Below are 25,578 nucleotides of genomic sequence, written 5' to 3' on the forward strand. Positions count from 1 at the left end.
ATCAGAACCAAGACCTTCTTTTGATAAATCTCCTGCCTAACTCTAGGGAAGTTTTGATGTCCTCTGTTCTTTAACAAGGTAAACTGAATTCCCTCTGAGCAGCGACTCCACTGGAACTGTTTTTTTCTGATCCAAAAGACAAAAAAAAAACAAAACCAAACCAGAGATGGGCGAAGAGGGCCTTAGAGAAAGTGAATCATTGATGGGAAGAGTCCAGGTTGGAGCCATTGATTTGGCTCCAAATGATGGTGGAGCCCAAGCACCCCACCCAGTGTCTAAAAATGAATCCCTTAAAGCCAGGGGTGAGCTGGGGCTAGCTTGAACCTGCTAGCCAGAGTTAAAGTTATAGTGTGAACAATGTATACTTTCGAGATCGATAAGTGTTATACATCGGAGCTTGGTTTATTGTTTTGTTGATTTTCCACATTTAAGAAAGTGGTGGAGAAAATGGAACAGGTTAAATTTAGAAGTGTTTCATGGCAAATCTTTTTTCCCTGGGAGAACAGATTGTGAAGCATTTATCAGCACAACAGTGCCTAAACTGGTGGATTATCCCCAGTGGACCAAAGGGAAGGAAGGGAATAAGTATTTATGTAGCACCTACTGCATACCAGTCACCGTGTTAAGTGCTCTACAAATATCTCATTTGATCATCCCAACAACCCTGGAAGAGTAGTACTGTTATTATCCCCATTTTATAGTTGAGGCAACTGAAGCAAACAAGGTTAAGTGACTTGCCCAGGGCCACATAGCTAATAAACATCTGAGGCTGGATTTGAACTCAGAGAGTCTGTCTGAGTCTATGCCCAGTGCTCTATACACTCTGTCACTTAGCTGCCTCTAGCTGCTGGTGCAAAGATATTTCTTACAAGGCCTTTAAAAACAACCCCTGACTTTAAATTAAATTCTTTCCTTCTCCTAGTGGCCCAGACTCAAAGAACTCATTATCCTCAAACTACTGTGGGTGTAGCCCAGTGGTTAGAATTCTGGCTCTGGATTCAGGAAGACCTGCTTTGGAATCCTGCCCCAGACACCTATTAGCTGTGTGACCTTGGGCAAGTCATTTAATTTCTCTCAGTTTCTCTCTCTGTAATATGGGCATGATAGCACCTATCTCATGAGCTTGTGGTGAGGACGAAATGAGAGCATTGAAGTAAAGCCCTTTGCAAATACTAAACCCCTGTATAACTAACTGCTCACTGTGTAATCTCAGGCAGCCCATCTCTTCATCTGTAAAATATTTTTTTTATCTAGTTGTACTAGATGGTCTCTGATCTAGAATCCAGCTGGTCTCATCTTCTCTCTGTTTTTCACAGCCTCACAATCCATTTCCAGTCTCCATGCCTTTTACATCAGCCGCCCCCAAGCCTACAAGCTCTCAGCTTTTCCCTCTGCCGCCTGTAAGAGAAAGCTCAGGCACCATGTTGTGCATGAAGACTTTCTTCACTCCTGTCAACTGTGAGTGCCCTCCCTCCCAATCTGCCCTATATTTAACTACAGTATATGTATCTGAATTTATTCACTTTGTTTTTATACTGTAGATATTTTTATGTGTCCTTGTTGTCTCCCTCTTCAGAATGGAAGCTCATTGAGGAGAGGGATGGTTTAAGTCTTTGGGTTTATGTCCCAGCACTTGGCATAGTACATGGCATACAGTAGGAACTTAAAAACACATTTTGATTGATCCTCCGGAATCTCAGAAACTTTCCCAGAGCCCCAAAGCCTTCTCCTCTCACAGAACTCCTAAATCCAGCCCCAGTCATCCACAAGCCTCAGGACTCAGTCTAGAATTTCAGAAAGATGTTGAGGCTCCTCCTCCTCCCTTTCCTCTTCCTCTTTCTATTTCTCTTCTTCCTTCTCTTCCTCCTTCTCTTCCTCCTCCTTTTACTCCTACTCTCACTCATCCTCCTCTTCTTCTTCCTCCTTGTTCTCCTTCTTCTTCTTCTTCCTTCTCCTCCTCCTCCTCCTTCTCATCTTCCTATTACTCTTACTCTCACTACTTCTCCACCTTCTCTTCCTACTACTTCTCTTCCCCTCCTCCTCCTCCTAGTCTCTTCCTCCTCCTCCTCCTCCTCCCCCCCTCCTCCTCCTCCTCCTCTTCTTCTTCTTCTTCTTCTTCTTCTTCTTCTTCTTCTTCTTCTTCTTCTTCTTCTTCTTCTTCTTCTTCTTCTTCTTCTTCTCTTCTTCTTCTTCTTCTTCTTCTTTTTCTCCTTCTTTCTTCTCCTCCCCCTCATCCTCCTCTTCTTCATACTCCTATTACTCCTCCTCACTACTCCTCCACCTCCTCTTCCTACTACTTCTCCTCCTATTCTCCTCCTCCTCCTTCTTCTTCCTTCTCCTCTTCCTCTTCCTTCTCCTGCTGCTGCTAGCTAGCATTTATATAGAGCCTTAAGGTTTACAGAGCATTTTACAAATTTATCTCATTTTGTCCTCACAACAATCCCAGGTAGATAGGTACTATTATTATCTCCATTTTACAAATGTGGAAACTGAGGCAGGCAGAACTTAAGTGACTTGCCCAGGGTCACACAGCTAGTAAGTATCTGAGGCCAGAGATGAACTCAACTCCTCCCGACTGTACCAGGAGCCACTTAGCTGCCTAAGTGGATGATCAGGCTACAAGGCATCATGAGGATGTAGTTTCAGTTCAGAAAGGACCCCACACCCCAACTTCAGTCCACTCTCACCATGTTATTGTCCAAAGAGAACCAGGAGGGTTCTGATGGTGCTCTTTAGATTCTTAAATGCACTATGGATTCCCTCTGGGAACTATCAGAGCTTGCCGGGATATCAGAACAACCACAAAAATGATGATGATGATCATAATGATGACAGTTGCATTAATAGGTGCTTTATAAACATCTCATTTTATCCTTATAACAATCCTGGGGGGTGTTATTATTATACCAATTTTGCAGATGAGGAAACTGAGGCAGGCAGCGTTTGAATGATTTGCCCTGCATGGTGACTTTTTAAGTTTTTTTTATTTCTTTAAAACAAATACATTGGTACATTTTCATTTGGACCCAACAGAAATTTCCTATGGAAAACTCAAGTAATTCCCCATTTCCCACAGTATTAAAGTACATTCCTGGAAATCAGCTAAACTCAACTGCCTATAAGTACAATAGCCATTCATCTTACTTGTTGTTTTTCTCTTCTGTAGTTTACTGATTCATGGGCATCAATATTGGTTCCATTGATGTAAAACAAGTAAACGTTTATTAATTGCCTGCTTTGTGTGAGATCCTGAGGATCCAAAGATAAAAAAATGAAACAGTCCTTGCCCTCAAGGAACTTAGATTCCAATGAAGAGACAACAGGTGCCCATACAAATTGATATAAAATATGTAAAAAGTAAAGGGCCTGACAGTGGTTGACAGTAAAGCCTGGTGGGCGGATCCTCAGCACAGTCCCCAATGACCTCACCTTCCCCCACCCGCATCCCCAAGGAGTTCCCCAAGGAAACCCCATTGCCTGCCTTCTGGACATGCTATAATTTAGTCTAAGACACTAGCATCTTGAGTTGTGCCTCCTAATTATTCCATGCTTGCCTCAGAGCTTTTCATATTGACACTTGAATCTGCTGTCACAGTATCTGAACTGCCTCCAGAGCCCAAGGCCCCGAGGATGTCAATGTTTTTTAGCGAAGGAACATGGAATGGTGGTGCCTGTCACTGGTTACATTCACAGGGCTCATTACTCTGACAGGACCCGCTGACAGAGCCACATAACTCCCTGCGGAGATTCGAGAGCACCCTGGCATGTCGGAATCATCGGAAATCATAAGAATGGGAGATTTTTTTCGTTAAATTTTTTTTCTCTGTTGAAAAATATATATAGGATGGAGAGAGGGATAGGGACTGGCCATTACAATTGGAATTTTTGATTTCTTCTTATTCCTCCTGCAACTTTTGGTTAATATTAACCTCACTTGACCAAAACCCATCCCATGGGATGTGCACATTTACTTAGAGCCTTTAATATAAAAAGCAAGAAGAAACATCTCAACTGTCCCTCCTGACTCCTCAATTAGGCTTTTTGTGAATCCTCCAAATGCAGTGCAATCTGTAACTTGACTTAGTTTACCTCCAGAGTTTGACAAGGCTTCTTTCCTTAGGGGATGCGTGAGATAATGCTTCTATTTAACTACATTTGTTTTATGCATCTGACATTGCAATGACATTGAAAGAGAGAGACATTTTATGACTTTGAAAAGAGTATAGGATTTTCTTTAACTTTTATGGTCTAAGAGGAATGTACAAGATTGCAATGTGTAAGAGAATGATTTCTCAGTCACTCTGGTCTAATTCTCCCTGGAAGAGGATTTGTGAGAGTCCCTACTGAGGTTTGGGTTTTCCCTGAGGCTGAGCCTATGCTTAAGTGTAAGAATAAAACCTAGGTTTTTACCTCTATAATTTCTGTGTTGTGGTAAGTATGTTAGACAGCAATTACCCACACATGAACTCAGAGAGGAGATATTTCTCTCATAACAATGGATCATTTAATTGCTACAGGGAACTCTAGGATGAGGAAAATCCCTCTTCCAAAGCAACTCACCATTGGTCTTTGAGAGTTGCTAGGGCACTATAAAGTTAAATGAATTGCCCAGGATCACGAAGCCATTATGTGTGAACGTAATGTCTCTCTCTTTCTCTGTTTCTGTCTCTCTCTGTCTCCATCTGTGCCTTTCCCTTAAATGTTTAACACCTGATTCTTAGTGTTTGCAATTTCCAAGGTGTAAAAGCACATATTGAGAATTTAACAATTAATTCTCATGAGCTGGTGTAAGATGGCTCTACCATGCTCCTGTATCTCTCTCTGTCTCTGTCTCTATCTCTGTCTCTTTCTGGTATTAAGAAGATATAATATTTCCTACACTTTTGGTATCTTCCTCATCTTCAGATAACTTGAATATTGATTTCTCAATGTATTCATAATTGTGTCTCTCCCAGAATGGCACTTCTTTATAAACACTTGGTCTAATATTGCTGCTTTTCCCATATTTGTGTTTTTGGTGTCTTTTATATCTCTTATATAAGCACATCTAGGACTGCAATGTTGGGGTCCAAGTGGGGTAGTTCCACTGCCCTTGATGGCAAAACCATTTGTTACAGTTATCTTTACAGATCTTTTCCATTCTTTGGCAATTTGTGGTCCTTCCATTTTTGTCCTTAAAAGCCTACAAGAAGACTTTGCTTAGTATGATCTCTTGCCAAACTTTGTTTAAACTGGTTTTACCCTCCACTGCCTCTCTCTACTTTATGGGATGATATTACTCATAATCATCCATCATCCTTCTTTATAAGATTTTACAAATGAGTTTTATATTCTAAACCAGTGCTGCCTTTGGCCTCTAGCTCTCTCTGTTTGGCAAGTAAATCAAATGTTTGTTGGCTAAGCTGCTTCTTTGCTTTTCTTGTTTTAGCAATAGATTTATATCAGATAAATTTCTGTATGAAATTATCTTAATTGATGTTAATGTGATTTCTCTTGTCCATTTTTTCAGTTTTAAGTGCTCATTTAAATAGGATTGAGTATTTTTAACTGTACATTGTATCTAAGTGGTAGAGTAGAATATTGGACTTAGAATCAGGAAGACCTTATCAATCAATGAAATCGATAAAGCAATAAACATTTATTTCAGATCTTGCATCAGACTCTTACTCTTACCTGCTATGTGAACCTGGGCAATTGCCCAGGAACTTAATCTCTTTCAACTTAGTTTCCCCACTTGAAAAATGAGCATAATAATAGTCTTTTTTCAGTTGTGTCCAACTCTTCAGACCCCATTTGTGATTTTTTTTTTGCAATAATACTGGAGTGGTTTGCCATTTTCTTCTCTAGGTCACTTTACAGATGATGAAACTGAGGCAAACAGGGTGAAGCGACTTGCCCAGGGTCAGACAGCTATTAAGTGTCTAAGACTGGATTTGAACTCAGAAAGATGAGTATTTTTGACTCCAGGCCTGGTACTCTAACCACTGTGCCACTTGCCTACCCTGCAGTATCTAACCAATAGAGTTTTTGTGAGGATCAAATGATATTTATAAAATTTTCAAATGTAAGGTGCTATATAAATGTTCTTCTTACTTTCTTCTGTGGGTAGGTAAGGGTATGCAGATATTGACTGCTCCCAAATAGGGCAGACTTTCTACAGCTACTGGTGATTGTAGGAGGTGGCTAGCTGCACCCTCAGAGTTCTAACACTGGAAATCCCAAGCTCACTTTGACTCTACCACCAAACCTACTGCCACTGGCAGTCTCCACACAGATAGGAATAAAGATGGTAGCAGTTAAATGGAAATAGGGGCACAATTTAGGGGAAATTACTGCTAAATAGCCTACAGGTGAGGCAATGGCTAGATTGCTTTCCCACTGATGAACTCAGCATGTCCTCAACCTCTTTGAATATCCATTAAAATAAAGAAGTTGGACTAAGTCATGGATTCTTATCCTTTCTTGTATCATGGAGTCCTTTGGTAGTCTGGTGAAGACTGTGGATCTATTTTCAGAATTATGTTTTTAAATGCATAAATATGTATAGAATTACAAAGAAAACCAATGATATTGAAATAAAGATGTAATCTTTTCCCCATCCAAGTTCACAGATGCCCTGAAATCTAAACATGGCCCCCAGGTTAAGAACCCATGGATTAGAGGATCTGCAAGTTTTCTTCCCTCTGTTGATTATTTCTTATTTATATTTAACTGATTGCATGGTATCTCCCTTATTTGACTGTGAGCTTCCTGAGGCCAAGGGACTGTGTTTTATCTTTCTTTTTTATCTCCAGTGCTAAGCACAATGTCTGGCACATAGTAGGCATTTTATAAACATTTATTGACTGACTAGCTCTAAATCTATTATCCAAAGATTGAATTGAATCAAACAATTGATTATTTTCAAAATACTTTGTTGAATAAAAATAACTGTTTTTAATTGGTTTTGATCTCATTTCACTGGATCAAGATCCCTTTTTTTGGTATACACACACAAAGTTGGTTTCTGTCTTTGCTGTTCAGTTCTTTTTCAGTCATGTCCAACTCTTTGTTACCCCATTTGGAGTTTTCTTGGCAAAGATATTAGAATAGCTTGTTATTTCCTTCTCCAGCTCATTTTACAAATGAGGAAACTGAGGCAAACAGGAATAAGTGACTTGCCCAGAATCATACAGACAGTGAGTGTCTGAGGCCAGATTTTAACTCAGGAAGATGAGTCTTCTTCACTCAAGGCCAGGTGTGCATGTAGACAGTCTTCTTTTCACCTAAATTTCCTTCCTGTGCCTGGGATGGTATGAAGATCATGGAAATCATTTGGGGGCCTAGGTCCCCATTACAAGCATTATGGAATGTGCACTAAATGGACAATGAGCTGGGCCTAAAAGTGGATGGGAGGAAAAGAGCAAATTGGATTCAATTTGTTAAATGGGGAACCTCTTTCCATGATCCTGGGCTACTCCCTGAAGCAAACCCCAACTTCATAAGAAGGATATTTTCCAGATGATGCCATATGACTGTCAACCATGGAATACCAGTCTTTGGAAAAAATCACAACTGTGGACAATTCAAAGAGCAAAGGAAATATGCCTGGTAGGCTTAAATTGGCTGAAAAATATTACCAAGGATGATTCGTATGAGAAATGACATGAGGGATCTCATGCAGAAAATCCCTAATTGGAAGTGGGTACTATATGATTATAGTTATTTTTTACAAGAGAGGGCTTTTTTTTGCAGGGGGGTGGGAAAGCGGATGGGCGGGGAGGAATGTTGTGAGAGCAATAACAGGTATGCAAGTAAAAAAAAGAAAGAACAAAAAGAACACCTTTAAGACTTTAAAAAAATAAACAAAAGAGATCAGAAGCAAGTCATGGAGGAGATACCTGCAAGCAGGATGGTGCTGGTTGGTCCTGTGCTGTTAAATTTAATAGGTATTTTCAAAAGCAAGTTGTAAGTAATAGGTATTCATGGTTTCATATGCAATCCTTCTTTGTCTTCTTGGTTGGTATATCAACCTGTTCATGTTTCTTAAATTCAAGATAATTTTTTTTAAAGAAAGGGATAGTATAGTAATATGTAAAGTGTGCTCTGTTTCAAGTTGGAAGATGGGTTTGAATCTCAGTTCTTTCACTTACTTCCTAGGTGACCTTGGGTAAGTAAACCTCCCTGTTCAGATCATGGTAAAATGAAGAGTTTAGATTAGATACCCTAGAAGCAGGGGTGTGCTGGTAAATGTTTAACAACCAGGTATCCTTCCCCTATCCCCCACAATTATATGCAGGGCATACTTTTAAATTTAATTTGCCTCATTAACATATTCTCTTTCACTTTAAGTCTAAGTGATCAACAAAACAGTAAATCAAGTTCAGATTTGTAGTGACTGCAGATTTCTGAGGTATAAACACTAATATTGAAAATTCAACAATTGGCTGGCTTGAGCTGGGTCTAGCATACCCTTGCCTATAAGGTCTCCTCCATCTTAAAACTATAACCCTGTGCTCCCAGGACGTAGACTGGAAATTTGCCTCTTCTACTCAGTAGTTCTGCAATTTTGGGTAAATCATTTTACCTCTCTAAGCCCTCATCTGTAAAGTGATGGGATTGGAGTAGACCATTTCTAAGATTTCTCCTCGTTCTTGGTTTTATGAACTTGGGATAATAGGTGGGCAGCTTGAACGCTAGAAAAACCCTAGAACAAGAACTCTTAATTGTTTTTTTGTATCATGTATCCCTTTAGCAGTCTGGTGAATGCTAATACTACAGAGGTTTATTGCCTATGTGCATAATTCAGTCAAGTCAACGAGCATTTATTAAGCACCTACTTTATGGAAGTCCTAAATTTTAGTTAGAAGTTAGTGAAAATAGAGAAGTATTTTTCTCCCAGCTAAGTTCATGGACATCCTGAAATCTATCCACAGACTGGATGGGTTAGAGTTAGGGTTAGAAGGTATTAGAAGATATTAGAAAAGGCATGTGTAATTGGATCAGGCAGAAAATGGAGGACTCCATTGAAGGCCATCACACATGAAGCATTAGAGCCATCCTCTTCCATTTTTCTATCTGCTGTCCCCTTCTAATCTCTGAGGATAGGGAGGTGTCCATGAATCACAGGTTAAAGGCTCTTGACCTGGAAGGAGGCGTTGCTGAGTAGATTTTCTATGGCTGATTTTTGAGAGGACATGGACCGGGACTGCTCTGGATGGTTTGTGATTTGCACCAGGGAAGGAAACATCCACATAGATGACGTTATGATGCTGTTAAAGTATTGAATTACTATCTCAGTTTCCAATTCCAATGAATTGGATTCCAACAAATCCAATGTTCAGTGTGACTGACCTCTCCCTGCTACAAACCTCCCAAACTACTATCTCTCAGCAGTAGAGGGAAGGTGCTCCTCTTAAGAACAACAAACGAACAAAAGTTAACTGAATATTAAAGACAAAAAAAGAAGAAAAAGAAAAGGCAGCTGAAGTAGGCCAAGCCATTTCTGGAAATATATTCTGTTCCTCTAGTCCTGAAAGGTTGGCAGAGTTTTTGTTGTCCTTTGCAGCCATAACCATCACCTGTCTCAAGGCTAAGGATGAGTTCAAGGTTGATGCAATTCTTCCTGGCTACACAATAGGAACTTTCATGACCATAAACCAGCTAATAACTTGTAAAATCTCATTATTGTCATTGTATTATTATGATTTGCCCAGACTCTGGGGCTGTACACCTGTAGCCACACGCAGGTCCCCCGAGAAATGGAGGTATTTACTATACAGCCTTTGTTCTTGCCTCTGTATTTACTTTGGTTTCCACAGCATTCCAGTCATTTTTCTGTAGGTGGAACTGTGGGATGGAAATGGGCCTGAAGATTTAGGTCTTTCATAGGCTTGGAAACCATCCAGAGAGACTGAATGAGATATTAAACACAGCAGTAAATGTTGGAAAAATACAGGCCTGGGGAAGTTAAGGCTAGGCTAGGAACCGCCTGCATGTCTATAGCAGACCTTTGTAGGTTCCTGGCAAACACCCATCTGATGGAAGTAAGGGATGAGCATGAGAGGTAAAAGCTGTGCCTTAGTTATTGATGCAAACTCCCTGACCTATTTAGCACCAAATTTCCCTATCTGACTTGACTTAATTGCACAGGGTGTTGTGTAGGGAGAACAGAGAGGCCTGGGGGAGGTACAGGGTTGGTCTTTGTTTGTTTGAGTTTGTTAATAGAACCCATGAATGGGGTGGGTCATTTTGAGGACTGTACACTCTTCTGAGAAGCCAAGAAGGTTTCTTGGAAGTACTCAAGAGCAGAAAACACTTTTCATTGGAAACTATGACATTTCAAGGGAGTAGGCTTTAACCTTCAGTCAAAGTTACACATGGATAAACGATTCCTGTGGGGTTAGGTCCACTAATCTCCTGAGTTGGAACTATATAGCACAGGGCTGCAGTATTTCTACGAATTCCTCCAGAAGAACTGAGCATACTCCTAGAGAGGCCTTCTGATCTAAGCAATGTGTTGTTTCTGGCTTAAAATTGGAGCCCCTCCATCTTGTTTCTGTATCTGGGGGAAAAAGGCCTTCAATGTTTTAGGATAAAGGGTCACTTGGATCAGATTTTGGTTTCATGGTACCGGTTATCATATACACTTATAGTACAGTTAAAAGAAGACTGGTTTTGAGATCAGAAGACCTGGCTTCAAAACTTGGCTCTGCCTTTGTTGGACCTTAAGTGTTCTGTGCCTCATTTTTTTATCTGTAAAATAAACAGTTGGACTAAATGGTTTCTGAGGTTCTTTTTAGGTCTAAATTTAATATTCTACCATTTCATGTTCAAGATCGGCACTTTTTGTACAAGATTGCTTCATTATCGTGCTCCTACTATGATACAAACACAATCCAAGTAGGTACAGAGACAAGATCAAAACAGTCCCTATTCACATGGAGCTTATGTTATATTGGGGAAAATAAGATGTATGCATATAAAGGTAAAGAGGTTGGTCTCTCACAGACCTAATCGCTGAAAAGGAGTGAGCCTAACTCTCCACTGTCAAAGCTAGCCCTCTCAGGATCACAACTAGCTCTCTTCTCTGCTGCCAGAGGTCTGGTTCCTTGAAGCGCCCTCCTCAAAAAACTGTCTTTATTTGTGTCAGATTATAGAGATGCTATCTCTCTCCTTTGCTTGATTCAGTGTCTCCTATTAGTAAGGCAGTTCCTGTTCAAAGCAGCATTGCCAGTGGCTTTAGATGATAGAAGGAAAGAAATTCTCTCCTCTCCCCCAGCCTCTAAGAGTAATTCTCTCTTAGGAGCCATATTTCTCCTACACTTCTGACTCTTTTCCTCTCAGATTGCTCCAACTGTCCAAAGCTTTGCTATTTAAAGCCCAGTAAGAAATGGCTAATTTGTTTGTTTAGCCAATCAATTATTCCCTTCTAAGTCAATCACACAGGTGTTCACACTTTTTAGAGGGGATGAAGGAAAAGCATCTAACACCCATACCTTATTGTGGGTTTGTAGGGAAAATCCTTAATACTTTCTTTATATAGATAAATCAAAACACATACAAAGTAAGTACAAAGTAATGGCGGGGGGTGGCAAACAACTGAGGAGGAACAGGAAGAATGTCATTCAGAAGGTGATGTGAGATGTGCCTTGAAGGAATACGGGGATGCAAAAAGGCAGAGGTGAAAACAGAACCCATTCCAGGCCTGTCAGCCTATTCAAAGTCACAGTTATCCTATTCAAAGGCACAGACATCAATATGGAATGTTATGGAAGAGGAACAGCAAGAAGGCCTGATTGGTTGGAACATGGAGACTATAAAGACAGGTAATATGGTCGAGGCACTTAACAAACTTTTGCTTCCCAGTCCTAACCCCAATGAGAAGAATTTCCAATGTTTCCCAGGATTTCTCCACGAATGAGGTCAAATTGTGCACCAATGCCTAAGCTTTTGCTGAATTTCATAGTTGGAAAGAACTTCTGTGACTTTGCAATCCAATCCTCCTGTTCCCTCATGTCACACACTCAACAAATAGTCATCTAGACTTTGCCTGAAGACTTCCATGATGATGAACCCAACATCTGCCTCCCAAGGCAGCCCACTCAATTTTTGGTTAGCACTAATTGTTGCGAAGCTTTTCCTTCTATCTCTTTCAATGACAGAAGAAGAGTAGAGGGAAAAACCACTTTTTTTTTGTTAAAGTTTTGAGTCTTCGTGATGGAAATTGCTATCCGCATCCAGAAAAAGAACTATGGAGTCTGAATGCAGATCGAAGCATAGTATTTTCTCTTTTTTTTCTTTCTCATAATTTTTCCCTTTTGTTCTGATTCTTCCTTCACAACATCACTAATGTGGAAATATGTTCTAAAACAAACAAACAAACAAATAAATAAACAAAATACTCCCTTTTGCAAGGGAAAAAATAAAATTTTGAGTTTTGGATTGTTTTTCCTTTTTGTTTTTATACTGAACCTGTAATTTCACTATTCTAGAGAACTCTCAGATTTGGATAGATGATATACTAGGATAGATAGGGTAGACCAATGCAGATCCTGACCTGTTCTGTCATTTATAGTCTTGGAGAGACTGTGAAATGAAGTGACTTGCCCAGGGTCATAGAGTTAGTATTTGTCAGAGGTGGAACTTGAGCCCAAGGCCAGTTCTCAATCCCAGACACTGCCTCCTTCGAGTCTTATTACTTAGCAAAAAAAAAACAAAAAAACAAAAAAACCTGACTTTCACAACACGCCTTAAGGTTTTCAAAGTACATTTGAGCCATGTGCCTTATAGGACTACCCAAAACCAACCCTGTGAACTAAGTATGTATTATCATCGCTTTTTTCCATATGAAGAGGCTGAGGCTTAGCTAGGTTAAGTGACTTACCAAGATCATACAAATTTGTGAGTACACGGTGGCAGGATTCAAACTCCGTTCCTTTCTTAGAGCCAGCTAGGTGGTACGATGGATAGAGTGCTCAGCCTGGAGTCAGGAAGGTTGTTGTTCAGTCATTTCATTCGTGTCTGACTCTTTGTGACCCCTATTTGGGGTTTTCTTGGCAAAGATCCCAGAGTGGTTTGCCATTTCCTTCCGCAGCTCATTTTACAGATGAGGAAACTGAGGCAAATATAGTTAAGTGCCTTTTCCCAGGGTCACACAGCTAGTAAGTGTCTGATGCCAGATTTAAATTCAGGTTTTCCTGATTCCAAGCTGGGTGCTCTATCCACTGTTCCATCTCGTTGCCTCAGGCTACGGTCACAGGCAGCCTCAGACACTTACTAGCTGTATGATCCTAGGCAAGTCACTTAATCTCTATCCGCCTCAGTCTCCTCAAAGGTAAAATAGCAATAATAATAATAGCACCTACCCCCAAGGCTGTTGGGAGGATGAATGAGATATTTGCAAAAGACTTAGCACACCCAGTACGTGGCATACAGCAGGTGTGTAATATAGAATAAATGCCTGTTTCCTTCTTTTCTCTGCTAGCTCCAGGTCCAGACTCTCCTTCTACGACACCACCACTGCCTCTCATCGACAAAGCAGAACAATCTAATTTTCGAGTTCCTATTTTCACTAGATGGATGCAATGTTTGGAGAGTAAGCCAATGTTTACGAAGTTAGCCCTGATTGCAGAGAATGCCTTACCGGGAACTGCGGGTCACATTCAGACAAGCTTCCATACAATAAGGAAACGGAATGAGCTGTCTCAGGTTGACACCATAATTCAAGGAGCCTTATAGAGTCAGAGGGACCAGGAGAAATGCACCGGGAACAATCAAATTGCCTTCCCAGTGGCAGGGGAGAAAACAAGAGCAGAATTTTTTAAGGAGGATAAAGGAGGAAAATGTTACTAGGTGCTGGTGGGTAGACGGGCCAAAATTTTGGTACCTTTAGGCAGTTTAAGTGATTCCCAAATTGAGAGTCAATCCCAGGTAGGATTATGGGGTTTGAGGAAGGGTTGACTAAATTGTTGTTGCAACTCCATACGGGGTCATGACCCCACAGTTTAAGAAGCACTGAAGGGGTTGGGAGTGGAAATAGTTTAAGAAGCCCTGGTCTAGGGGTCCAGAAAGTATTCTGAATAATTTATATGCCTCTCTATCTTTTTGTCAGTGTGTTTGTCTTCCCAGGGCCTACCTAGCACAGGACTTGGTATACCATCATCATCATCACTGCCGTCATCATCACCATCATTATCATCATCAGTAGCCCCTATCTATTATGCACCATATGCTGTGTGTGCTAAGTGCTTTGCAAATATTATTTCATTTGATCCTCACAACAACCCAGGGAAGTAAATACTATTATTATCCCTATTTTATAGTTGAGGAAACTGAGTCAACAAGAGGTTAAGTAACTTGCCCAAGATCACATAGCTGGTGTCTGAGGAACATAGTAGGTGCTTGTGGTACATAGGAAAGAGTACCAACTTCATAGTCAGATGACCTAAGTTCAAATCTTACCTTAGATGCTTACTATGTGACCTTGGAGCAGTCACAACCTCTCTGGGCCTCAGTTCCCTCATCTTCAAAAGGGGGAGGATGTGGGTAGAACTAGATGGCTTCTGAGCTTCTTTTTAGCTCTAGTCTATGTCTATGATATTACACATGCTTGTTGGTTGATTAGCCAATACGGAGTTAGTTAGAGATATAGTGGGTATATCTATTTTTCCCCTTCCCTAAATAGCTTATGCCCTGTGACAATTCTTGACCCTTTCCTCAGTGGCAGGAAATGGGGTTTGAGTCTATAATGACTGTAAGATCATCATGAGTCAGTCCAGACTACATCTCTCATCAGGCATTGTGTGAGAGACTCTACCCTATCACTTTGCAGGTATGTTTAAGAGCCCTAGATATAACATCATGAGACAAGAAATTCTCTTCATTAGAGATCTTGAGGCAGAGACTCAATGATTATAGTTTAGGAGTGTTTTTGATAATGAGTCTCACATCCTATAGAGATATGATGGGTGGCCTCAAAGTTCCTTTCCAATTTTTTTGAAATATCTCTGGATCTGAACCTCTGAAATGATCCCCATGGTTCTTCCTTGGAATCCATGCTAAAGAAGCATTTTTCATTTTCTCTTTGGGATTTTGCCATATGGAAGATTTCTACTTTATTTATTTAAATTTAGCAATCCATCTGGAAAAGATTATGCCCTTCCATTGATTATTGAGGATGAGGTGGTAGAAAAAGTCTATGAAGAACATGACAGACCCTCCAAACAAAATAAAAACATACTCTGATAGTTGGGTACTTCAGTGGAAAGGTGAGACAAGGTGAGGATGAGGGGAAAATGATAGGAAGGTACTTTTCAGAAGAAAGGAATGAGAGGGGCCACAGACTTGCAAGTTATAGAGTAGCCTCATGCATCTATATCAAGAATACTTGCTTAAAAAAAACAAACAACTGGTAGGTGTTGAATATGATGAGCACTGAATAACATTACAAAGAGTTAAAGTGATTACATTTTAACTGACAAAAGGGCTTCCATATGGACATGAAAATTATCCTTGAGTCAGGTGGCTGTGCATAGTAAGTTCACAGGCTCATTAGAACTGAGATTAGAATTTATAATAAATTAGAAGAAGGAGTAGTAATGAGAAAAGACATGATGTACCATTAAGAAGATCTAACTGAATTATTTGAACAAGCTACTGAAAATTAAAAATGGGAAATGGATAACAGAAATGACATAGACATCAACTATATGAGCATTTCATCCAGAAACTCCATCACTTCTGTATTTCCTTGTTCATGACCAGTAAGTATGTGGCCTAAGTTGGGTTTTTCTACCTATTCTTCTTAGTTACTCACCTCTAATGCGTGGTTCCATATGAGTTCCTCTACTGGGTATAGGTGAGTACCTCCACTGTGTTAGCTTGTTGCTAACACAGAAGACAGAATTATGATGAGGTGTGTGAGAAGAGACATAACTACAAATTTTTGTACCTGGAATACCCACCACAAACTAGCCCTAGGGCAAGGAGCATATACCTTGCCTTCCCCTGGAAGGAGGCAAGTGGAAACCTTGGGACTCTGGCTCAAATGGAGGAGAGCTCACCTAATGAACCATCTGGCAATTTCATAAATTAACTAGTTTTGAGTAACATAGATTTTTGGTAACTGATACTTAAGAACTCTATGGTTTCTCCTGGGCTGAAGGACTATAAGTGATTCCCACACCCTCAATACTGAGCTTCTTGAGACAAAACCCAAACTGTACCACCTCGTACACACACAGATCTCTGAGCTTAAGTTATAGTCAGATTTTGGCTCAATATAAGAAAGAAATTTCTGACAAGTAAACCTGTCTAATAACAGAACAAGCTACTTTGGCTGATAGGGATCTCCCTGCCCTGGAATTGTTCAAAGACTCAGAAATATTATAGGAGCTGTTCATACAATGGATGAGAAATTGACCTAAATGACCTCTAAGGCCTCTTCCAACCCTGATACTCTATAGTTCTATGATTTTCCCACTTTTCCATATAAATTCCAATGGGAATTGTTTGTATCCTTCAAAAACAAGACAGAGGAATATAATTTTTTTCTAGCTAGGAGAGCAAACATCTCATTTTCAAGGTAAAGCAACTCCTAAACAGCTTTTATTTCCATTGTCTTACTTCTGTGATCTTATTCCTGTTGTTTTTTTAGTAAGCCATCTGGAAAAAGAAGAAGTTGGTGGAATGGATTTTGTCATCTTTCCAGAGATAATAAGAAACATGGCATGGGCCATTTGGCAATCATGTATACTGTGCTAATGATAAATATTTGCAAGAAGACCACCATGAAAATAGTTTCAGCTTATACCCTTCATTGATTGTTGAGGATGAGGTGGTAGAGAAGGCTGTGGATCCCACTGAATGCAGAGGCCACTGCCTGGCAGGATAGGCATTGGATATAAATGGAATTTCATTAGACTCTAAAGAGCCTTCTCATTCATCCCTGGATGTTGACTGAAAATGAAACTATCATCTGTAAATGTTATTTTAGGAATGAATTTGTGTCATTTTCATTTCATGTGCTCATTTTATAGTTCCGCAAATGAATATAACTGAAATAGAGTGGGAACTGAAATCTCACTAAAATCTAGGAAATGAGTTGTCTTTATATTTTAAAAAATCTTAATTTGCACATATTTTCAGATTTTAAAGACTGGAATGTAATTGTATCCCTGTAGCAAGTGATCTGCACATTGCAGGGATATATTAACAATAGCAGTCGATAAAAATGAAGTATACCTTCTTTGGAACACAGCCCCCTGGAGTGGAGAAACTTACAATTTTGACTTCAAGAGCACCTCTACATGCACTCATTTTATAGACTTATAATACAAATTATTTCTTTAGTATAAAGCTAGAAGGTCACATATCACCTAGAACAATCAGAAAAGATATCTAATGATTTATTGTAAGCTGCGTAAACACCATCTTTGTTAAAAAGAAAACTAAAAAACTCTCTCAATGGAAAGACAATGGTTTGGTCTTTCTATTCCTCCTCCGTCACTTCTGGTGGAGTCTCAAAGGACTCTGGCTTGGAAAATCAGTCAATAAGCATTTATTGAACACTTGCTAGGTACCAGGCATTGTGCCAGGCAATGAGGAAACAAAGACCTCTTCTGAGGGAAGGAATGGGAAGGGGAAGGGACAGGAGGAGAGGGGAGCAAACTCAGAAAAAGCTCTGAAGACTGTCTACGGTAAGGGAGCAGGAAATGGGTGATGATACAGCAAAGGAAATTGAGAAGGATCAGTCAAACAGGTAGGAGCTAAACCGGAAAGAATAAATTATGAGTGTCAAGGGAGGAGAGATCAGCCAGGAAGAGGGCATTCTACCACATGCCTTGGCACTCCCTGTCATAAACAACCTTCTGCAATCCTAAGGGGGACCATACACATAGGTGTGTCCATATTCTTCTCCTGAAATTTTCCTTTAACACCAACGTCAAAGGTTACAATGAGATCAACGATAGTGGCTAAGACAAAACTTGGATTTGTCAACTTAGACATCACTGGCAACCTTGGAGAGAGTCGTTTCAGCCAAGTGGTGGCAGGACGAATCAGATTGAAAGGGACTGAGAAATGAGGATGTTATATCCCTCCATAGAATATAACCTCTTCGAGGGTAGGAACTATTCGGCTTTTTCTTTGTATCTCCAGTCCCTAGCATAGTGTCTTCATATATGTAAATAAGACCTATGTTTTAAGTGCTATAGGGAACTCTCAGGGAGGAAACTACCTTCACTGATGCATATTAGCACCTACTCTGTAACTTGTCTTGGAGTCTTGGAGAGTTGCCTGGGCCACTGAGAGCTTAAATAACTTGTGCAGCCACAGTCACACTGCCAACATGTATCAGAGGAAGGTCTTGAACCCAGATCAACCTGACTCTGAGACCAGCTCTCTATCCCCTGCACTAAATTGCCTCTTATCAAGCGCATAAATGACTAGGAATGGATTGAATAAAATAATATATGTAAGGTAGGTCACAAAACCAGTTTCATTTCCCATTCCTCTGCATTGCTAGAGCCTTCCTTCTGAGATTAATTCCATTTTATCTTGTCCCCACCTGGTTTGTACATAATTGTTTGCATTTTGCCTCCCCCACAAGACGACCTCCTTGAGGGCAGGGACTGTTTCTACCTTTCTTTGTATCTCCAGTACTTAGAATGATTTCTGTCACATAATAGGGTCTCTATAGATGCTTGAAATACAGGTGGGTAAGTCATTTCATATTGTACACTGATATCCTATTGCATGTATTTATACCATAATTGTTCAGCCTCTCCCCTCCCCTCATTAATTCACTGACTTTCCAAAGTGCAAAATGACTTGGAGGGGACAGTGGAAAATGCAGTAAAGATGAACCTCACTCGTCCCTGCCCCAAAGGGGGCACAAAAGGTGATGGGTGGGATGCCATGGATTCCTGTATGATGACCAAACAGTCATATAGTTGCCCATGAAATTATCCCATATGACCAGCAGGGAGATGTAGGCTGGCTCCTTCGCAATAAGATAGTATAAAATTACCCAGCTCTGTTCAGAAGTGACTATCCCATCTAGGAACCATCTGGAGAAAACTGTTCCAAACTTAGTCGTAGCTCATACCATCTCCTTTCTGACCCCAGTTACTCAATCGCATCAACGCTGTGCCAGCTTTGCCAGGGCTAGCTAGATACAGCCTAGCAACAGTGGCCCTGACCTCCTAAGTAAGTCAGTCACACATAAAGACACAAATTTCTGGGTTATCAACATCACCTCGCCAGGTTTGATGAAAAGAAAGAAACTCGGTTCAGGACCCTGAAATTCTACTCTGCTGGCAGCTTTCTGTGATTGGTCTCCAGGGAGCTTTCCTGGAAGATTAGAATGAATTGCAAGATCTGCTATCTGGATTGCTCTCCAATAGGATAAAGAAAGCATCTCCTTATTGTTAAAATTCTAAGAATCTTTTTGCATTTTGGCCTTGGCTTTTATTGCTTGGCTTCATTTCTCTTTTATACCAATATGCTGCTCCCAGGTAATAATAATAATAATAGCCAAGATTAATATAGCACTTTATGATTAGCGAAGCACTTTACATATATTATCTCATTTATGCCTTATGAAAAGTACACTGAAAAATTATTAACTTTTCATATGAAGTGAAATAGTCCGGACTTGAAAAATCATAAAACTGCTGAGCAGGAAGGGGACCCCAGAGGCCATCTAGTCCAACCCGGGCCCTGCTACAACATTCCAGACAAGTGATCATTCAAACTCCATTTGAAAACATCCAGTGATAGGGAACTCCTTATTTCCTCAGACAGCCCACTCCACTTTTGGAAAACTCTAATTATTAAGAAAATTTTCCTTATATTGAGATAACGATTACATCTGATCTCCCTGCCAGCTTCTTGACATTTATCTTGAAGTCATCAGCCATTTTCTCCAACTATATTGATAGTATGTCCTTTACTCCCGCCATCTCTGTCTCTCTCCTTTGATCCTCACTCAAATGCTTCCTTAGCCTTGGTTTTGTGGCTCTCCATACAAATCAGTATCTTCTCAGTGACTTCCCTGATCCCTCCTCCACTGCTAAAAGTGTTCTCTCCCTCTTCAGAGGTTCATAAAACATTTTGTTGGGCTCTTTCCTTCCAATCCTTTCTACCTCATGTTATCTCCACCCATCCCTCCTCTTCTAATCTCCCCTCCAGTACCATGAAAGTACTTTAGTGCCGAGAACAATGACAAAGCAAATGCTACATAAATGTTTGTTTGACTGAATAGTATACCTGGTTACTCCACCATACTGTGAATATAATTAAATTAAACGAATGTTTATTATGGATCCACTATGTGCAAGAGAGGCAGGGTGGTATGGTGGGTAGAGTGCTGAGTTTGGAGTCAAGGAGTTTTGGTTGAAATCTGGCCTCTCACACTAATTGTATGGCCCTGAGATGTATGACCTTGTATGACCCTGAGAAAATAACTAAGCTTCTAAATACCATAAGCAACTCCCTAGGGCTTCTCTTTTAAGTGGTGAGGAGTTGTGATCTGTATTGGTGCAAGGAGTGCTCATATTGCGAATTCCTTTTATTAATGTAATTACAAATCATTTATATGTGTTCAGTGTGCCCTCCCCAATACATTTATTTTGTATAAAGTACATACAGGCACACATGTTTACATGTACGTATGCATGCATATCAGTACGTATGCATATATACACGCACGTATGTGATGCCTTCCCTGATAATTCTATAATTTATACATATAAAATTTATAATCATGTAAGCGCTTTGAGGGTTAATCAGTGCCCTTGATTCTGAGTATAAGCACATTTATTGAAAGGTTTTTTCTTTCTCAAGTCCTGCTTTTTCTGTGTTTTTTCATATGGATATCCTTTGCTCTTTTAAGAAACTGAATGAACGTCCACGTAAGAAAGGGGTAGTTTCTTACCGCAGGGCAGCATTAGCTGCAACTGGAACCCAGGTCTTCCAACTTCAACCCCAGTGGACTTTCTATTGGCCCACACTGTCTCCTTTCTGCAAATGTTTATTGATTATTGTGATGACATAGATGCCAAGGAAGAACAGAAAGTTCAGTTCCATTAAGGCTGCTTGTTTTTTCTCTCCATTCTTTTTCTCCCTGCTCTAGAATACTATCATCACTGGCTCTGGCATTTGAGACCCTGGTTCAAAGCCTACCTCTGACACTACTACCAATATGAGTTTAAGCCATTTTCACTTTCCTGGGACTCAGTTTCCTTATCTGTTAAATTGGAGAGTTTGACCAGATGGCTTCTGGGGCCCTTCCAAATCTAGATCTACTATCCCATGGCCCAATGAAACGAATACTTGCATGGGTTTCCTCTTTTGATGGTGTATATAGTACACCTAATTCTGTTTCTGGTGGGAATAGCTCTTGGCTCTCTGACACTTGCCACCTTGGCAAACTTGAGAGGATCACTTGACTGGCTCTCAGTTTCCCCATTTATGGAATGAGAGGGGTTGGACCAGATGATCTCTGGAGTTCCTTCCAATTCTTGGTCTGTTTATAAGTTGAGAGGAAAATGAACCATAAGACTGATGCTAGGAGAGATGGGAAAAGTGCTAAGAAGAATCACACATGGGCCATTTTGTTTGTCCTCCAATGCTGTGGATGTTTACTACCAGAGATCCTAATGTACTTCTGGGAGGCTACTAGAGGGATATGAGTGGTGGGCACTGTACCAAGAGTGGGGAGGAGACATAGGCTCTGGGACATAGCTGGCGAGGATGCTGGGGGAAAGGGAAATGGGAAGGCAAGGGGTCAGGGAAGCAGATCACACAGCCTACCAAAGGACACTTCAAATACGTTTTAAGTTCCCTTGGGGAAGGTGAGGGGCAAAGCCCTGTTCATAGAACCCTAGTTACAACTCTGCTCCAGAATCCTTCCATCCCAGAACCTTTCTATAAAACCTCGCTACATCCACAGCTGTCAAACGAACATCAAAGCAGCCCCTCAGATTTTTAAGCATTTTTAAATCCCTATGAAAAGGGGTGGAGGGAAGGGAGAAATGTGTTTTCGCCTACGTTATCCAATTTTCTTTGGCTTTATTCAATGAACCCTCTTTTTCATAACCTCTGTTTTCTTTGGCTGAAAAATAAAAACTCACTTTGGCATATTCTAATATAGTGTATACAAATGTGTATGTGATGTGTAACAGCTGGTGAGACTGATTACAAATGATCTGTAATAATAACTTACATAACACTATATGGATAATGGGTTGTAGTGGAAAGGGCAGACGAAGGAGAGCTAGGTTCCTGTCCCATCTCTGTCTCCCAGGATTCTTAAGGTCAAAGGATCTCATGCAGAAAGGACCCTTGAGGCCATTTAGACCAACCTTCTCATTGGACAGATAAAGGAACTTCAGAGGCCCAGGCATGTTAAGTGATGGACAAGGTCACACGGCCAGCATCAGATGGAGTCTCCAGACTCCAAAGCAAGTACTCATTGTACTCTGTCATACTGTCAATGCTTCGAAGGTTCTACCTCTTGGAATCTATACCTCCATTTGCATTTCAGTTGAAAGGCAACCTCCTACATATGGCCTTCAGATAGGTGGTGCAGTGGATAGAGTGCTGGGTCTGGAATCAGGGAGACCTGAGTTAAATATAACCTCAAATCAGTTTCCTCATCTGTAAAAGGGGGATGATAATAGTACCCCTGACCCAGGATTGTTATGAGAATCAAATTAGATAATACTTGCAAATACTTTCTCTCCTCCTCCTTTCTTTCCGTCCTTCCCTCCCTCCCTTCTTTCCTTCCTTCCTTTTTTCCTCCTCTTCTTCCTTTTTCCTCCTTTTCTTCCTTCCCTTCTTTCTTTTTTCCTTCTTTCTTTCCTCCAGCCAATAATACAAATTACTATGTTCCTTTCTTCTATTAATTATTTCCAATTTATCTTGTCTATATCTGGTTAGTACAAAGTTGCTCATATGTTGTTTCTCCCGCTAGAAACTATTTTTTACCTTTCTTTGTATCCTCTGCCCTTATCACAGTGCCTGGCACATAGTAGGTACTTAATAAATGTTTATTGATTAATTGGTTTTGTATATATTTTATATATGCTTACCAAAGCACATATAGTTTCCCCCAGTGGAAAGAATATGCTCCCTGAAGGCAAGGGAAGTTTTTAATTTCTGTCTTGGATCAAAGGATCATAGGTGTAGACTTCGACAGCTCCTCATAGACCACCTCAGCTGCACAATGTTTGGGCAGCTAGGTGGCTCGATGGCCATGAGACCCTGGAGAAGTCATTTAACCTGTCTGAGCCTTAGTTTCTTACCTATGAAGTGAGAAGATGGGACTTTTTTTTGCCTTTCTTTGTGCCTCCGTTCCTTAGCATAGATAGAGTGTTTAAAAATGCTTGGTGATAGATCGATTGACTCAGTGGCCTCTAAGATCCCTTCCTCTTTTATTATTTAACAAAGAATTTATTTTTTAATTCAATTTCATTTGATTTTCAGTTCTCCAAGGCAAGAACAATAGAACCCATTACAAATATGTATTGTCATTTAAAACTAATTTCCACATTGACCATGTTAAAAAAATAAGAAATAGAAAGAAATAGAAAATCTGCTTCAATCTGCCCTCTGAGTCCATCAGTTCTTTATCTGGATGTGGATAGTACGTTTTGTCATGAGTCCTTGGAGTTGTGATTAGTCATTCTATTGATCAGAATTAACAAAGTCTTTCAAAGTCGATTATCTTTACAATATTACTGTTACCGCATGCAATGTTCACCTGGTTCTGCTCACTTCACTTTGTATCAGTTCATATAAATTTTCCCAGGTTTTTCTGAAACCATCTTTTTTATCATTTCTTACAACACAAGAATATTTCATCCCATTCATAAACCATAATGTGTTTAGCCATTCCCCAATTAATAAGTATCTCCTTAGTTTTCAATTCTTTGCCAAAGCCTCGAGAACTTGGAATTCCTAATCCATCTCCATTCAAGTACTAGCCAGATGGTTAGCTTCTGAGACCAGAACAGATCAGGCATTGGGGTCCCTTCCAGCTCTCTGATCCATAGAGGAGAAAACAGCTATTAGTGAAATTATTAATTTAGGGGATGCTTGTACTTGTATTGCAAATAATCCTCACTTATTATGTCACTCACTGAGGAGAAATGTTAATGACCTAAAATTTTTAAGTGAGGCTAAAAGCTAGTTGACTAACATCCTGCAAATTTAAGCCCACTGGGTCTGAGAGACAGTCCCTAATGACTGATCAACAGGGACCCTTCAATTGGAACAAAAAAGTGGTTATAACTGACACCAGAAGTATGAATATGGTTGTAACCAATGAATTTGCTACTATTTGTTTCCCGTTAAGGGATATGAGCTGAGTGCAGTCCTCGGGTTTAGACTGGAAGAGGCTGGTCAGGGAAGAAAAACAAGTCAGAATAAGTCCCAAGAGGAATTTTTTTTGTGACAGATAAGCATTTGATGGCTTAAAAAAAAAGACCTCAACCTTACAAATGTGAATGGAAAAATGTTGACTTGGCAAAGGATGATGATTTGAAATGCACAGTGTTAAAGGTAAACACCATTTCCTTCAGTGACAGACTTAATGGATTTAATGAAGGTAGGAAAAGCTTAATTCAAACAAAGGACTGAAGTATAAACAGGGCCCTAATTAATAGACTCTTTGGTCTTCAGGGTTCACCACATTAGTCTTTGGCCTTGAACTTGTTGAACAGCTGGCACCCAGTGGATTATCTACTTTGAGGATTGCCCCTGACAAATATTTAGGGGATCATAGATTTAGTACTGGAAAGGACTGCAGAGACTATCTAGTATAATACTTTCATCTTACAGATAACAATAATGGCTAATATTTATACAGTATTTTCCCCTTGTTACCCTTTACCCATACCAAAGAACTCAGAACGACTGAGGAATTTCTATGAGTGGATAGGGCACAGGACCTGGAGTCAGGCAGACCCAGGTTCAAATCCTTCCCTATGGGTCCTTAAGCAAACAGCTTAATCTCTCTGTGCCTCAGTTTCTTCATCTGTAAAATGAGGCTGTTGGACTCAATGGCCTCCAGGGACTCTTCCAGCTCTAAATCTATGATACTATGAACTTATGAGTAAAAGTCATTATCAAGGAAATGCATGACTAAAAGACAAAATAAAACCAGGAAACTAAATCTGTTAAATGATATATCATCTATTACAATACCGAAAAAAAAGGAAAAAAAAAGAAATTGACACGATAACTATTATATATTTATTTAAAAGGAATAGCAAGTTGTACATAATAGATTTGCAGTTTCATGTGCAATCATATTTTTTATTCTGCTGTGTTATGGAAATGCTTGTTTTATATTATACATTAAAAATAAATTAAATAAAAATTAAAAAAACCAATACCAAATGGGAATCATCCCTTTATTATCCCCACTTGTCATTAGCATAGATCATTTGGAGTTAACTGGAGAGCTTAAGGCTCTCTCTCCCACTCATATGAGGGGGAGGGGGAGACTCTGTGATACTGGGTGGGGCAGGCTTTGCAGTTCCCATTTTACAGGTAGAGACAATAAGGTTGGAGTTGAAGCAACTTGGTGTG

This window comes from Trichosurus vulpecula, chromosome 5 (genome assembly GCF_011100635.1).
Source record: "Trichosurus vulpecula isolate mTriVul1 chromosome 5, mTriVul1.pri, whole genome shotgun sequence".
Lineage (NCBI taxonomy): Eukaryota > Metazoa > Chordata > Mammalia > Diprotodontia > Phalangeridae > Trichosurus > Trichosurus vulpecula.